Source organism: Lithobates pipiens, unplaced genomic scaffold, assembly GCF_037356315.1.
Source record: "Lithobates pipiens isolate NorthernLeopardFrog02 unplaced genomic scaffold, aLitPip1_a1.2 Scaffold_16, whole genome shotgun sequence".
Taxonomy (NCBI): Eukaryota; Metazoa; Chordata; class Amphibia; order Anura; family Ranidae; genus Lithobates; species Lithobates pipiens.
In genome coordinates, this window is record NW_027507748.1 from 3,291,157 (window position 1) to 3,309,287 (window position 18,131).

Below are 18,131 nucleotides of genomic sequence, written 5' to 3' on the forward strand. Positions count from 1 at the left end.
GCTCACACCATCCCTGTGCTGTACTGACTTACTCCTGGGGCTGCTTATTATGAGGGGCTCACACCATCCCTGTGCTATGCTGACATCCTCCTGGGGCTGCTTATTATGAGGGGCTCCCACCATCCCTGTGCTATGCTCATTATGAGGGGCTCCCACCATCCCTGTGCTATGCTGACTTCCTCCTGGGGCTGCTTACGGTGCAGGTGTCAGTGCTGTATATCACGGTGCTGATGTCAGTGCTCTCTGTTACGGTGCTGCTGTCAGTGCTGTATATCACGGTGCAGGTGTGAGTGCTCTGTATCACGGTGCTGCTGTCAGTGCTGTATATCACGGTGCTGGTGTCATTGCTGTATGTCACGCTGCTGATGTCAGTGCTCTGTATCACGGTGCTGCTGTCAGTGCTGTATATCACGGTGCTGGTGTGAGTGCTTTATGTCACGCTGCTGATGTCAGTGCTCTCTATCACGGTGCTGCTGTCAGTGCTGTATATCACGGTGCAGGTGTGAGTGCTTTATGTTACGCTGCTGATGTCAGTGCTCTCTATCACGGTGCTGCTGTCAGTGCTGTATATCACGGTGCTGGTGTCATTGCTGTATGTCACGCTGCTGATGTCAGTGCTCTCTATCACGGTGCTGTTGTCAGATGACTCTATCACGGTGCAGGTGTCATTGCTGTATGTCACGCTGCTGATGTCAGTGCTCTCTATCACGGTGCTGGTGTCAGATGACTCTATCACGGTGCAGGTGTCATTGCTGTATGTCACGCTGCTGGTGATCATCTCCTGCACCCTCTTCTTTGCCTACCCTGGTCCCTGACCTTCCCTCTCCTCCATTGCCTTCATGCGCTCCACAGTCCTGAATTGTCACAACAATTTCCCATATAAAAAAAGAATGCTTGTAGTTGTGAGGCTTGAAGGTAATACCAGGTGAGTGAGCAGGTTGGGAGAAAGACACGTTACTGGAGAGTCTTGGTAGTGGTGGGGTGGGGGGTTCTTTCTGTGAGGATTTTATTTATTCTTTTAAAGTAATTGATAAACACTTGGGGGGTCTATAGTTGTAGGTTACTTTTTGTGTAAATAAATAGGGGTACTATCTACACCTTACCCATTCATGTAGGAAGGCTGGTATCTGTAAGCCTCCATATTTCTAAAGGAGTTCCTGATTTCGAAAAGCCACCAACCCGCAGACCCCCTTAATCACTGGGCCAGGGTTGAGGGGGCCCTTTTCCTCATCAGCATGAAGACAAGGTGCATTGCCAGAGGGATCCCACCTGGCAGGGCCCCCCAAATGTTGAGGGCATGATACCCAATATGGGTCTGGTAAGCATTTTGGGGAATTCTATGCAAATATTTTCTTATCATTCTTGCTATACTACAGAAAAATGTACATTTACAGGGGAAAATAATGTTATCCCCGTACACACGAGCGGAATTCCACTCAAGCTTGGCTTGCATACACACGGTCACACAAAAGTTCGCTGAACTTTTGACCGTCAAGAACGCGTCAAGTGATGTACAACACTACAGCGAGCTGAGAAAATTAAGTTCAATGCTTCAGAGGATGCGTCAAATTGTTTCCGAGCATGCCTAGGAATTGGTACAGACAAACTTTTTCCGACCGGAAAATTGAGAACCTGCTCTCAGTCTTTTGCTGGCTGGAATTCGGCTAGCAAAAGTCCGATGGAGCATACACACATTAGCATTTTCCGACCAAAAGCTCTCACGGTCTTTTGCTGGCCGAATTTCCGATCATGTATACGGGGCATAACAGTTTAAATTGCTTGCAAATTGAATTTTCCTATGTAAATGTCATTGCTTTAAAAAAAGATCACTGCTCTTGGCCAGATGGGATTTTTTTGCACTGGTACATGTTACTTAGGGCAGTGCACCTCCATTCTATTTTTTGACAACCCTTTGCCATTTTCTCTATGAAATGGGCATCTATGATTTGACAGATGTGGCTTCCATTGGTTTCCATGGGGTTTAAATAGGCATGGCATTTGAAGAACCCTGCTCAAAACAAACCCAGGACATGTTGGCTCATCCCTAGTTCAGAATAGACTTACTGGCTCCGGGGGTCGGATCAGAGGAGGACAGAGGTGAAAGCAATCAAAAATAGACAAGTAATGCTCATCATTGGCACCTGTAGTCTGGTCTGACCTTCTCCACATCTGAATCATTGGTCATCCACGTAGTCAGCCTATCCTCACACGGGGCGCCATTTAATGGCCTGAAAATTAGGACCACACCCATCTCCAGGAACAAAAGGCTCCTTTTTTATGGTGATCAAAGCTTCATTTAATACATGTGTGAAAACAATAAAAAGAGGATATTGTTTTGATCTTCACATTGAATGCAGAGGTTTATAAGTCAAGTAAATCAGCATAGGCAGGCTTTTTTTTTTAACAAAAAGGGCAGGAACTCACCCCCTCCCCCTAGGTTTTGCTGGTCTCTGCCCCCTACCCACCCATAGAACCACCCTCTTTAGAGAACATGGACCCAAGTGTAATTTGGGGGGCTATACAAGTAATTTGTATGGAGTTTGTTAATAAAAAGCAATGCATGAGCTCATCCCTACTTTACAGCACTAAGCACCCATGGGCATGAGCCCTTAGAGTTTATTATTACAGTAAAAGCAGTGATAGACCCACTACAGCAAGAATAGATCCCTCCAGCAACAACAGACATCCACCATATTCAGAAAAAAATGTACAGCCCCTGCATATGTCCAGAAAAGAGACATCCCAATATATACAGAAAAGAGACATCACATCTCCATAAGTTCTGCAAAGATACAGCATGGGCAGAGGGGGAGAGCACGGGGGAGGTAGAGAGCATTGGGGAGGTGGAGAGCACAGTGGGGCTGCCAAGAACATGGGGGAGGTTGAGAGCACTGGGGGGAGGTGAAGAGCACTGGGGGGGCTGGAAAGCATGCACTGGGGAAGGCTGGACAGTGGAAAGAAGCGGGATAGGAGGAGCAGTGGGGGCGGCTGCATATAGAGGAATCATTCTCTCCATCTTCCTCCTGCAGTCTCGGAATGCCTGATTCTCCTCTCCCTCTTGCAGGCTTTCAGAGGCTGAAGGAGGAAGGTGGAGAGAATGATTCATCTATATGCAGCCGCCCCCACTGCTCCTCCTTTTCAGGTTACAGGGGGGCGCACTCACGTTCTCTCCAAGCTGTCTGCTCTAGCTCACCCCCCCTTCATAGTCACAACCCTGACACCAACGACTGATCTATACGGACGGTCATGTGGTCACGGAGGGGTCGGAGGGGTCTCCTTTAGCTCCTCCCCCTTCATGTTTCCGTCCCCTTGGTGCCGATGGCTGACCTTAATTGGCAGCCGGGTGGCCGCAGAGAGGCCGGGGGAGTGTCGCTCGCTCAAAGAGCAGCCTAGATGCTTTGGGCCCCGCAAGGACTTGCAGTCTGGCAGCTATGGCCAATTAGGTAAAAGTGGTTATAAAGGGTTTACAATCAATGAGTTTTATAAAGAGATATTTTCAATATGTGCTGGGAGAAGGATAAGCTGCGGACATATATACAGTATATATATATATATATATATATATATATATATATATATTGTGACAGTACAGTTCCCTGCCCTAGTAATTGTCGCCCAAGTTTCTCAAATAGGCAGGTTGAGGGGCTCCAGGGGTATTTAATGTGGAGGAATCTGTTTTATCAGTTTCCTCCAAAGTTTGTAAAATCCAGTTGGGGACCTGGAGTCCGGAGATTCCATAGCGTTATAGGTGGTACGGAATCTCCAATCCTGGGACCGGGTTTTGGGAACAGCCAGGAGTCTGTCTGGTTAATTGAGCAGGTAGGTCATGGGCTTATAGTAGAGTAAGGATTAGGGTTCTGGGCTTCACCCAGAGAGGTCTCCAGGAGTCCAGAGAGTGCAGGTGTGCACTAGAGAAAGCCAGAGACCCAAGTCTGAGGATCAGAGCAGTGAGAGGCTGCTTTCTAGATAGACGCTGTGTGTGTTGAAGCTCTGTGCATCTAAGGAGACAGGTGAGAGCCTGAAGTGGAAGGCCTGAGCAGCAAGGAAGCTGAAAAGAGGTACAGTAGTTGTACGGGAACCCTGTTATATGGTCAAGAGGGCTGAAGCGTAAAGCCTAACTGGCAGTGCTGCTGAAGAGAGTCAGGTGGCTTGGCATTTCTCTCTTGTTGTTGTTTTTTTTGGAGAAGAACCCCTGTGTGGGCATCCCAGTGCATGTATGAACTGTCGTTTATTTTCTTCCTTTTAATAAAAGTGGGCTACCATGCCCTTAAACGACAGTTCCCTGTGAACTTAATGAAAAGGCATCTACCACTGAGTTAAACATCCCCCAATGTCAAAAAAAAAATATATATATATATATATTACAAAATGTCAGATAAATGTCTCTCACAAGATGAGGACAAAGCCTTGCAAATCTACAAATCCAGCGCAGAAGATGTTTCAGTAGCGGTCATTATATCATGTTGCTTCCATTTCCATCTCCACCTCCATCGGATCTCTTCTCCTCGTCCTCCTCTCACTCCGAATCTTCTCATTCTTCTCATTCTTCTCATTCTTCATCTTCCTCAGGTCATTGACCATAAAGATGAGGAGCCCAGTGTAGAGGACAAAGACCGCACCGGATGACAGGAAGTGACCCCAACCTGACCGAATTTCTGGGAAATGGAGATAATGGGGTACAATGAGAGAGTTGTACAGAATAATGACATTATATACCAAACCCAATCAGATCTTCAGTACAGAAGTGTCAATATAACAGGACAGGCACTCTGGAAATGGGCAGAGATTCTGGATGTCTTGATAAGGACATAGCCAGCTATTTAATAACTCGTCCAGTAAATATGGAAAGGAGGAGAAGGTCAGATTACCGTCACACAATGACAGCGGGTCGGGTGAGGACATGCCCATGTGAGAGAGTCACCAGCCATCACATCACCCCAACAAACGCTGCCAATAGTATATGAACCCTCTATGAAGGGGGGATAATAACGAGCACCCCAAAACAGTGTGGGCAAACCCAGTACAGCCTTGTTGGTGTAAAATTCAGAAGAGAACAGGGAGAGTTTTTAGAGAAGACACAGAGCAGGTTTACATCCACATAGCTAGCCAATAACCCCCTCCCAACCACATAACCCCAGGACCGCATCTACACAGCCATTAATGAACTTATCTTACAGGGTTAATAAATAGGGATGGCCCCGATGTTTGCTTGTTCATAGAACAAATGAACATATGGGGCACTCGCGGAATGTTCGCGTGCCTACGAGCTCCCCATAATGCACTGCGAGATCACAGTGCATTGACAGCTGCTGATTGGCCAAAGTATGCACCTGGCCTGCATGCTTTGGCCAATCACAGTGCAATGTACTGTCAGAAACATGATTGGCCAAAGGCAGGGTGCCTAAGTCCATGTCCCACACTATATAAGGCTGCTTACACGGCGGCCGTATGTAGTGTGTTAATGTGGAGACTGACGAGAGATTAGGCAGGTTAGTTAGTGGATAGAGCGTGCAGGCAGTGTAAAATATATAATACAGTTCTTATAGAAATTTTATCAAGATGTATTCAACATGAATTGTCAGTGTCTCCCAGTGTTAGTTCTACTTGCTAAGAGCGAACCAGAGCTAACCGTCACCTGTGAAGGAACATTGGTAGTGAAAAGCTTAATGTGGATGTGGAGAGATGTTTGCTCTGCGAAGATATGTCAGCCAGCGAGGGCCTCTGTGTTATGTGCCGACTTCTTCGTTTGGAGGGGATATGTTCGCTCTGCGAAGACATTATCGGTTTGACACCTATCTGCCTTTGCGGAGGGATATAAGCCCATGTCTTTCCATGTGTCCAATCACCACATAGAGGGACCATGACATGTCCCTGCAAATAGCCTCGCGTCCATAGGAATGGTAGTATAATCCGGCTATGCATTGTTCTTTGAACAATGCAGAATAAGGATTCGTGCCAATGGTAGAAGCTGGAATGGTGTGTGCAAGCTTGGTGGAAACAGCGTTCACGATTTCTAATGCCGCGTACACACGACCGGACTTTCCGGCAGACTAGGTCTGATGGTCTTCACAATGGACTTTCAACGGAGTTCCGACGGACTTCCGAACTAACAGACTCGGCCACACACGTTCGAAAGTCAGTTCGTTTTGAACGTGATGACGTAAGACGGGACTAAACAAGGAAGTTCAATAGCCAGTAGCCAATAGCTTCCCTTGCATCGTATTTGGTCCGTCGGACCAGCACACAGACGAACAGTTTTCCCAATAGGAATTGAGTCCGTCGGACAGATTTGAAACATTTTCTATTTCTAGGTCCGTCTGATTTTTATTTATGAAAAACGATCGTATTAGCCCACACACGATCGGATTGACCGACGGACTGATCCCGTCGGACCTAGTCTGCCGGAAAGTCCGGTCATGTGTACGCGGCATTAGGCGCCAATCACACTATATGTGGGTTTCTTTGTCAAACTTTAGAGCACAATTTACAGGTACAAAGGGCTGGAAATTGTACACACTGGTCTGCACAGACACTCCCCTAGTCCTTGTTCTTTTTGAATATGCATGTGTCTTCATTGGTTGAGTTTTGCATAACACCTACTGTTTGAAGGAACATCTGGGCTTGATTGGCTGAACTGAATAGTAATCAAGTCTCTCTTGTTATCCCTTTTCAAAGTCCTATAAATAAACGGAGCTCCCATTGTAAGGCAGAACTGTCTGCTGCGGAGCTTTCATAGGAACAACTATTGTGTGTGTTTTACTTGGTAAGCGAGGGTGAGCTCATTGCATTATCCCAAAAAAATAAATGAAAAGTGCGCTTATTAGCGCAAGCGAAACTGCTTACACATAGCGTACTTTCATTTCCACAACAACATGGCGAGCCAGGGAGCAGATCCAGTCCAGGCCAACAAACAGCCGGCCATTGGAAAGACCAATTTTATTTCTGTTTTTGAAAACTTTTGTTGTCCTGAGGCCAGGAGTTTGTTTTCTCTCTCCACTGTGTCAGTAAATTCTGCTTTGCAAAAGAATAGTTTTTTGTTTTTCTTCCTCTTTTGGCATACTAGCAGGGTTTTTGTGTTTTATGTAACTTTGCCATTATATGTTGGATATATTGGTTAGGGAAGTAACCTATATTTCAGTTCTCTATAGGCCCTAATTAATATAGCCTAACGTGTTTATTCTGTATACATTAGGTGTTCATTTTGTGTTTTTAATTGTGTGGTCAGTTTTTGTGGGGAGAAATTTGGGTTTTCTTGTGAAGAAATCTAGTTTTTGGTGGGATTGGTGATTGGGTTTCAGTTGTACCGCCATTTTGTTGTGGACTGAATTTCAGTTCCGGGTGGAATTCTTCTGCTTTTGGGCTGAATTTCAGCCATTTGTTAAATTAATTCATCTATTTATTTTTTATTTTTTCAGGAATTTCAGTTTTTTACTGTAGTTGTGGTGTTTTTGTGCAATATTTCAGTCCTGAGTGAAAATAGTCTGTTTTTGTACTGAATTCCGTTTCCAGTAGAATCATTTCGGTTTTTACATTTAATTCCACTTGTTTTGCAGAGTTTTATACTGTAATTCAGTTTTGGGTAGAGACGGTCAGCTTTCTGTGAGTAGAAGGTAGGAGGCATCCCCATTGTTGCTGTAACATCTAGGTGCAGATAGAAAGAAGCCACGTTTTCCATTTTGAATAGCGAAGGATTTCATTATGCATTTTAGTTTGTCTGATGAACCTGTCTACAGGTCTGCAGATGCATATAAATATGAAGAGTAGATTCTAGCATACCGGGAGGCCGTGTAAAATAGTCAGACAAGCCAGGTGTCAGTGCTGTAAAAACAGGAAATAGGCAGCACTGCTCCGAAAGTTAGTGCAAAGGTGCTCTGGACGCAGGGAGATGTCATAAGCGATCCGAGTCATCATGGGTAATTGGTCATCCATGCTTGGGAGGAAAAAACATAAGCGATTCAAGTCATCACGGGTAATTGGTCGTCCATGCTTGGGAGGAAAAAACATAAGCTATCCGAGTCATCATGGGTAATTGGTCGTCCATGCTTGGGAGGAAAAAACATAAGCGATTCGAGTCATCATGGGTAATTGGTCGTCCATGCTTGGGAGGAAAAAACATAAGCGATCCGAGTCATCATGGGTAATTGGTCGTCCATGCTTGGGAGGAAAAAACATAAGCGATTCGAGTCATCATGGGTAATTGGTCGTCCATGCTTGGGAGGAAAAAACATAAGCGATCCGAGTCATCATGGGTAATTGGTCGTCCATGCTTGGGAGGAAAAAACATAAGCGATCCGAGTCATCATGGGTAATTGGTCGTCCATGCTTGGGAGGAAAAAACATAAGCGATCCGAGTCATCATGGGTAATTGGTCGTCCATGCTTGGGAGGAAAAAAATAAGCGATCCGAGTCATCATGGGTAATTGGTCGTCCATGCTTGGGAGGAAAAAACATAAGCGATCCGAGTCATCATGGGTAATTGGTCGTCCATGCTTGGGAGGAAAAAATTAAGCTCCCCACCAGGCAAAAAGCTGCCCAGCACATGAGGTCTCGGTTTGGGGCTCGGGCCGTGAGACCCCTTAAAGATTGGCACAGATGGTCAGAGGGTACAGCATGGTGTGTTCCTTTGGAAGGTACTTTTGAAACCTGGAGGTGGGAGAAACTCATCAGTGAGTTTTAGAACCAGACTCCAGACAACAAAGACTTTAGACAGTTGTGGCTTCAGAAGTCTATTATAGTGAACCTGCAGGGTATACAGACGGCCATTTCAGTCCGGAAGAAACGCATTATGTATACCTGGCCAGAGGGGATTGCCAAACATAGTGATCGAATAGGGGAAACGGAGGAAGCCCTCTCTGGGCTAACCCTGCTGAGAAAAGCAGGATCCGCTGCTGTTGTCTCTCCTGAATTTCCCACCCTTCCTGCTGTCGCTGGCTCTTCTCTCCATCCCTCTCCCTCTCTAGTTTCTCTATCCTGCAGCTCAAACTATCTCTCTGTCTCTCTCCCTCAACCATCGTCTATAACCACTGAAGCCTCTGCTCTCCAGCCTAAAGCTAACTACCATCTGTTTTCTACTGCAGATTTAAACATGTTGTGTGAATCTAGAGGAATCCCTATTAGGGACAGGAAAAGAGAAGACTGTATAAAGGCTTAGAAGGAGTATGATTTAGCCATTCCTACTCGTTATCCTTCCCTGGGGGATTATTTGAGAGCCCACTGTAGTTGAAACTGTATATATTCTGCTGTTAAAACCACCCCCCAATATACACCCACTCTCCACCCTGGGGCTTATCCAGTCTGGGTACAACAATCTGAGGGTGCCCCCAATGCAAACGGAGAAAGGACCCCAGGGGAGAGGGTAGTATGGCATGTCCCTTTTACATTCTCAGAGATCAGGGACATTCTAGCCGAACTGACAGACTATAGGACGAATACGCGGGGGGTTCCCAAGAATGTTTGGTCAGAACCAATTTAGTTACGGAATGAGCAGGACGGACTGTGCCAGAATTCTAAGGGCTAAAATAGGAGATGAAATGGCACAGACTGTAATGTCTCGTTGAGTCATCACCACTCATGAGCAGACAACATCTGGGGGTAGAGAGTTTTGTAAGGATCTTCTAGGAAAGCTTCTGGAGCTGTATGGTGCAACCTCTACCATGGATTTAATGAGATGAAGCCAGAATCCTGGAGAGTTGTAGGGATAGCAGGAGATGACTATGACTGGTCATAGCTCATTGGTGAAAGGGCATCTGCCCATATCAATCTGTATAATCAAATTTGGTATTTTTTTCAAATCAGTTGCATTGAACATACTGCTAAGTTTGGAAGTTAAATTAGAGCTGTAGATTTCTTTTTGGTGCTAAACTGGATTGGGTGTGTTGTGGAAATGTTCTGAAGATGTATTTAATATGTATTGTCACAGTGTCTCCCAGTGTCCCTAAAGAGCGGACTCGGGCAGACTGAGGCTGGTTGAGACTCATTTTGGTAGTGAAAAGCTTCCTGAGGATGTAGAGAAGTGTTTGCAGAGTGGGGATATATCCACCAGTGAAGGGCCCCTGTGCGATGCACAGAACAATCGTTTGAGTCAGATGTGTTCACTCTGCAAAGACATTATCGGTTATGGGGGTTGTACTCTCGTGTCTTTCGGTGTGTCTGATCAGCATATGGGGGGACCGTGGAATTCCCCTGCACATAATATCCCATCCACAGGAATGGTAGTATAATCCAAGTATGTGTTGTTCTCTGAACAATGCAGAATAAGGATTTACACCAAGGGTAACAATGGGAGCCTTTGAATTGTTATGGTCGAGGAGGGCATCCTTAATTTCAAGGCCAGCCATGTGGCTTTCTTTGTCTAGCTGAAGATGTTAGCTTACAGAGACAGGGGACGGGAAATCACAAACACTGCCTCCCTGTCTAGACACGCCCATAAGACTCCCCTAGTCATTGTTCATTGGTTGAGATTTGTATAACTCCTCCTGTTTGCCTGTGCTTGATTGGCTGATTTGTGAAGCAACCAAGCTCTATTGTTATATAAATAAAGATTGCTCCCATTATCAGACAGTCAAGCTGTGGAGCTAAGGATGTAAGGATGGTGGTCGTGTCTCTTTACTTATACGGGAAACAAGGGTTTACTAAGATGCATTATACCAAGAAGCTGAAAGGGCGCTCTATTAGCGCAGGAGACATGGATTACGTGCACCGTATAGTGGAATTTCCATGACAGTAACAATGGTGAGCCAAGGATATTATGGAGCAAACAGAACCTCCTGCACACCGGAAGAGGAAGAGGGAGAACGGATCCCAGTCCAGGACTTCAAACTGTTTGAAATACTTTGTTGTCCTGAGTCAAAGGGGTACATTTTCTCTCTCTCTCTCTCCGATGTGTTAGGTAGGTTCTGCTTTGCAAAATAAAACATTTTCATCTTTTGGTATAATGGCGGGATTGTAATTGTATGTTTGGCAGTAATGGTAGGTCTATTGTTTGGGATGCTTACCTCCACTATAGGACACATATAATACAACCTAGAATGTTTGTGTAAGTAACTGTATGTTGTGTAATAAGTTTGTGGTGTATATGAGAAAAAGAAATGTATGAAATGTGATTAATACCTTTTATATGGGACCAACACGTAGATTGTTTAACTGACTCAAGACACAGATGGTTTGGTGGACTTTGATGGTCATTTAGAAAAGGTTTGGTTTGAAAATGGCTACCGCATATTCAAGTGGCAATGTGACTGAGGGGGGAAGGGTGGCCATGCATTTGTTTCTTGAAAGATCTATGCCCTATGTGTGGTCTTTGGACATGGGGGAGCTCTATTGTTTTGAGATGAAAAGATCATGCATGCAACTATCACTGTTTGTATTTCTCAATGTCTTGTTCCTGTGGAAGCTGATGCCAGAGTTAAGTATGTAATTTTGGCATTTTCGGATGTGTTCTTTGGTTTGATAGCCTGTGTTTTAGGCCTCCTATGGCCCTAGTTGATGTTGCCTGAAGTGTTTGTCTACAGGTAAGTGTTCATTTGGTGTCTCAATTGTGTAGTCAGTTTTTGTGGGGACAAAATTTTTGCTTTTCCAGTGAAGAAGTCTCGGTTAATGTTGGTTAATGTTGGTTTTGGCAGGATCAGCGGCTGTTTTTTTCATTTGTTAAGGTCGGCCATTTTATCGTAGTCCATTTTGTCGTGGTCCGATTGTCATCAGCCATTTTGTTGCAGTCCAGATTTCATATATCATATGGTCGTGGCCTGGCTTTCATCAGCCATTTTTCTGTAGTTAGGATTTCTTCCACCATTTTGTCGTGGCCTGATTTTCATTTGTTGCAACTGCCATTTCGTGTCTACTGTGTTTTGGTTTTGGGTGGAATTGCTCTGCTTTTGGGCCAGGTTTCAGCATTTAGTGAGAGTGAGTCATCTGTTTGCAGGAGTGTCGGTGGTCTGACTGCCCAGGGGATATGGGAGTCGAGGGGGATTTCCTCCCATTTACAATATGGGGGGGTTTATCCCACCCTTTCCTGGACAAAAGTTTTTTAAAGATGTTAAAGTTTCCTATATGGAGTCCAGAGGGGGTAACCATAGCTGTTCAAGGCTTCCCCTCCCCTCTCCTGTCCATTGATATGTAAATAAACCAGTCAGATGGGTTTTTAGAGAATCAGTAGAGACAGGAAGTTCTTTGCAGGATGTGATGTATCAACAGGAAGTTGGTGGGAGGAGCTTGGGGTCTTTTGAAACAAACATGTGGACACAAAGAGACTTGTGTTTGGAAGGACGATGGAAAACACTTTGTTTTTTAAATTTAATTCCAGTTGTTTTGCAAAGTTTTATACTGTAATACAGTTTTGGGTAGAGAGTAAACGGGAGGCGTCCACATTATTGTTGTAATATCTAGGTACAGAGAGAAGCCACATTGTTCTGTAGCGAAAGCGGGAGTAAGTGTGCTGCGAAGTTTAGTCTGGCGATGCAGTGTACGGTCGTACGGCGGATACGCTTGTGTATGCATACACTGTGAGTGGTAGAGACATAATTCGGGGGAGGGGGTTCTGTGGTTGTTGACTAATCATTTGACATAGGTAATAATTGGTGGTTGTTATGGGTATGGCAATGTAAAAGAGTGGTACTCTGTAGTTCTGGCCCAAAAGTGTTGGGACAACAAGCCATAGAGGTAAATATCACCTCGGTTAGGGTTTCTAGTTGGGGGACTGGACAAGATAATAATAATAATAATAATAATAAATTTTATTTATAATGCACTTTCCATCAAAAGACCTCAAAGTGCTACATAATTACAATAAAAACAAACAAACCGCTTAATTTACAAAACATTTGCTAAAAAGAAAAGTCTTCAACCCCTTTTTAAAATTTTCAGTAGACTGAGAAACCCTCAGACTATCAGGCAAAGCATTCCACAGACGTGGGGCAGCAGCACAAAAAGCCCGTCTCCCATGGTTTTCAACCTAGTTTTTGGAACCTCTAAACAATTCAAATTAGTTGAGCCAAGGGAACGCGGTAGATTTTGCAATCTAAGAAGTTCCTTAAGATAAGGTGGAGCTTGTCCATGTATGCATTGATGGACAAGAAGAGAGACCTTATACTCAATCCTTGTAGAGACCGGCAGCCAATGAAGAGATTTTAAAATTGGAGTGATATGCTCATGCTTCCGCACTCTCATTAGGATCCTCGCTGCAGAGTTTTGAACGTATTGCAACCTCTGCATGCTCTTTCTCAGGATCCCAATGAGAAGTGCGTTGCAATAATCCAGCCTGGAGGAGACAAAGGCATGAATCAATCTTTCAGCATCGGAAAAAGAAAGGATAGGACGAAGTTTAGAGATATTACGAAGGTGGTAGAAAGAAGTCTTGCATACTTGATTTATATGAGCTTCAAAAGTGAGTTGGGAATCCATTTTTACACCAAGATTAGTGACAACAGACGAAACTGGAATTTTAGAGCCTGAAAAGGCAATACTTGTTATCAGCGATGATTTAATCTGGTGAGATGTTCCAATCATAATAAACTCAGTTTTGGAGCTATTTAGTTGCAAGAAATTTTGTTCCATCCACTCCTTTATCTCCTCCAGACAGGCGGTAAGGACTGATAGGGGTGACTGCACTGAAGGAGTTTCAGCTGCAGCTTTTACATAAAGCTATGTATCGTCAGCATAACAATGGAAAGAAATATTATAACGATTTATAATATGGCCCAAGGGAGTAAGATATAGAATAAATAAAATCGGGCCAAGCACTGACCCTTGGGGAACTCCGCAGGTAACCATATGCGGTTTAGATTTAAAATGACCCAATGTAGTTTGTTCAATCCTATCTGTAAGATATGACTCGAACCAACTGAAGGCTAAATTTTTTAGTCCAACATTATCACGAAGACTATCTAAAAGAATGCCATGATCGACAGTGTCGAACGCAGCTGACAAATCCAACATAATAAGTAAAGACGGAGAACCGGCATCAGATGACATAAGAAGATCATTTGTAACCCGAACAAGAGCGGTCTCCGTACTATGAGCAAAACGAAAGCCTGATTGAAATTTTTCAAAAAGGCTGTTATGCTTGAGATGATCCTGAAGATGACTTGCAACTGCTTTCTCAAGTACCTTAGATAAAAAGGGAAGATTAGAAATAGGCCTATAATTAGAAAGGACTTCAGGATCAAAAGTGGATTTTTTTTTTTTTTTTTTTAGTGGTTGTAGTCCGTCAATTCACCATAGAAGAAGGCACCGGGCGGTGCACTCCAAAATGTGTGCAAGGGTTTCCCTGGATGCAGGGGTAAGACGGTAAGCTGTTTCAAATCCCACGGGCAATGGGCAGCCCGTGTAAGAGAAGGAATGCGAGGCTTCCCACAGTCAGGCGGCTGCACAGTACATGAAGTCTAGTTTTGGGGAAAGGCCATTAGACCCCTTAAGGAACGGCAAAGGTGGTCCTAGGATACTACTTGGTGTATCCCTCTGGAGAGGACATTTGATGTCTGGAGGTGGGAGAAATTCATAACTGAGTTTAAACCCAGACGGCTCTGGGCAGCAAAGACCTTAGATGTAGTTCAGCTGTGGCTTCAGAAATCTGTAATGAGTGGGTTGATGGATGTGTAGTACACGTTTTGTGTGGTTAAAATTCTCCTGCCTGTTTTAAACTTTGTGTGGCTGGCCCATGCAAGGTATATGAGTAGATGCTTCCTCTTTTTTCAAATACATGATGGTGTCACAGCAGTTCACACTTCCTGTTTAGATTGCAGTTGATATTTTGACCTCTCTGTTTATTCAGATTGAGGTCTGTACTGCATTACACCTATAGGTGGTGAGCCAAATGCCGATGACCATTGCCTTTCCTGCTGATGATGTGATAGATGCATCTGTTGATTCCATTTTCTCAAAGTGAGGTTTGAACCGCATGCTGTCCATGAGTATATGAGGTTTGGTTCGTGTCCATGTCCTCAAAGGACGCTCTGTGTTGCAGCCGATCTGGTTACTTCATATGTGGATCACAGTGAGGCTTGACTCACAAAAGCCCGCCTCCTCACATGTCAATGTATTTTACAACTCTATCTAGAGTGAGGCTTTGAATGCAAACCATGGCGCCATTTTGTTTAAACCAGGAAGCGCAGTGTCCACATGCAGGAAGCATCAATTATGATCACAGGTTGTAAATTTTACTATTGGGCCTCATAAGCTATATAAACGCGGTGACTACAGCAGGCTCATACCCCAGATGATGTCTCTTTAGACGAAACGCGTCGGACCGAGCCCTGCTGATGTCATTGCATTGCCCACAAACTTAAATTTTAAGCACTTGATCCACTTTCTAAATGTGAGTGTCTCCAATTTTCTTTTATTAAATTTTATGTTTATACGGATTCACACTATGTGGAGTTTGCATGTTCTCCCTGTACCTGCAAGGGTTTCCTCCGGGTACTCCGATTTCCTCCCACACTCTAAAAAGACATGCTTATAGCTTAATCGGATCCTGTCTAAATTGGCCCCTAGTATGTGTGTGACAGACCTAGCCGGGACACAGGCTTTTGGAGATGACTGAATGCCAGCCTCTTGCCGATTATGGGCCCTGGATTTTAAGGGGCACAAGGTGAATGAGAACCCCACTATAATCTGTACTAGTCAGATTCAATGCTGTATATATGTATATATAATGTGTGTTGACTCATGCTGTTGAGACACACACTGTCACATGCTAATGTCATCAACTCCAGCCACCTGTCTGTTGTGTAAATGAGTCTGGCTTGTAAGAGTATTCAACACGTTGTTTGTGCTAATTAACCCTGTGTTTATGTTTATGGTAATCTGTATTGAATAGTCAATCAGTGAGCTAGGAGACAAACCCTGAAAAGTCCTTTCTCTCAGACAAATAGTCTGGGTCAATGATTAGATAATTAGCGCATGCTAATTAGGTTAGGGTTTAGTCTTCTACTGCATTATAAATACTTGTCATTTTGGTTCTAATAAATCAGTCCATGTTGAGCAGCTAAGCAAGTGCCGTCTTGTTTTGTGCTTGTGAGCGGTTGGAATATCTGATATCTATATTCAGGCTGGGAGGAAGTGGTATATGACGGAAGGACTCAATCTGTGTGTGGGATCGGTTCCTTGTATAATTAGCCCAGTGACAATCGCTCTCAGGCTGCTGGCACCTAGATTGTGGTCCCACAAGCTGGAAAATCTTTGTGCTGGGTTCGCAGCTGAGAGTGGCATTGTTACTTAAGTAAAAAGCGTGGTGTGAGGTTGGCCGGTCCTTCGCCGCGCAGGGATCTGACACCCGCGTTCGTCACGTATTAATACATCTAAACTAAATTAATAGTGTAGGCGTGGGACTATTGAGGCACAGCATTTTTTAGGTAAAAGATAACATTTTATTGAAATTTACTTAAAATTAGACACTATTCAGTCCATATTACAACAGACTACAATAAAATATAATTTTATTTAAAAAAATGCAAGTATGACATAAATATAATATTTGTTATGCAATTTACAACCAATTTACAGCATGTTATTATGTTTCTGAAATAACACATACAGTTGGTCAACCCATAACCTGCTGTACCCCCACTGTCTTCTAACAAAGATTTCGGAATCATCTTACCTGTACAATTGCCTCCACTTCTATCCAGCTCGTATCCTATGTCACAATCACATCTAAAGAGACCAGGGAGATTCTCGCAGGTACCATAGACACAGATGTTGAGCAGTTTACATTCATCAAAATCTGGAAATAAAATATCATCTTTCTATTAATATGTTATCTATACTAGCAGAATACCGTATCTCCTAAATCCAACTAAAATACTATTAATTATGCTCAGCTTTCATTCTACTGGTAATGGAAGGATTATAAATGGCGGAGAGCATTGTGTTCCCCAAAAAACACACTGACTACTGAAAAACAAAACTTTGCAGAGTTCGGTCTTCAGAACAAAATCCTGCTCCACGCAGAGAGAGGCCCGGAGCATTACTAAAAAGGTAATTCAACGTAGGGCTGGCATGACAGGGGTTAATGGGCTTGTATGGAGAGTTGAGTGTAAGGGGGAGGAACATCGAGCTGGGCTGGCAGTTCTGCGTGGAGGGGTGGAGCCGGGATAGGAAGTGCGAAGGAAAGGAAGGGGAGGGCGCCCTCTTACCACAAGGAGAGAGGGTAAGGAACTTCGGAGGTCTAGGCCTCCGGAGCACCTCAGCCCGGAGATGTCACCCAGGGTCCGGCGCTGCATTAGGAGTCCCACGGAGACGGCCTCCAGGGACCCTCTAGCCCCCACATGGAAACACCAGTCACACATGGTGTAGGTGTAGGGAGGAATCCTCAGCCTAGGTGGGACTCCCAGATGGGGCGTGGACAGAAGACGTGGCCCAACCCTCATCGAGTGGCCAGATGCAAACTGTGGCGCCCGGTAATGATTCTGCAGCCATCCGGGTTGTTCAGCAGGGGAGAGCTAGGTCCCTGGTGCCTGGAGCAGCCGGTGTCCCTGCCACGGTGGAGCCGATAGGGGAGCAGAGGCCTGATGGTGACGCTACTGTGAGTGGTGTTCGGGATCGGATGGTGGGAGCAGCAGGGAAAGCGGCTTCATCCCACCCGGCTGGGGTGAGTGCCCAGCTGTTCAATGATGGGGAACAGCCTGGGCCCTGCTGGAAGATGTAGTAGTAGACTTCACGGGCGGCCGCACTGGTGCCTAGCAGAATTCAGACGATACAGGCGAGAGTGCAGACGAGTCAGTGGAGGTACCAACAATGATGGAGAGCACGATGGCAGCTCATGGAGGTCAAAATCCATGGCAGCCTGGTAAGCGGCCTTTAGGCCAACCTTATTTTTCGTCCATGGGTGTGCCTGTGGTTGGGGGGGGGGGTCTGGGGAGTATTACATGGTCTGTCTGTGTCAGGGACGGGTTCAGGGGCTGGCACACAGGAACTGGCGCAGCTACTAGCAGGTTTGAAAGACGTGTTAGGGAGGCTGGCCCTGTTGCTGGGTTGCCCACAGCGGCTTGGGTTTCCCATCCTGATGCGGGTGTAATGGGGCCTCTGACAGTAGCTGGCAGGCACATTAACAGTGGGGATGGGGACAGTGTCTGGTGTGCCGCAAGCAGGTCCAGGGGCGCCATCTGCCTCAGGAGCGGGGGTGGTGTAAGCGACAG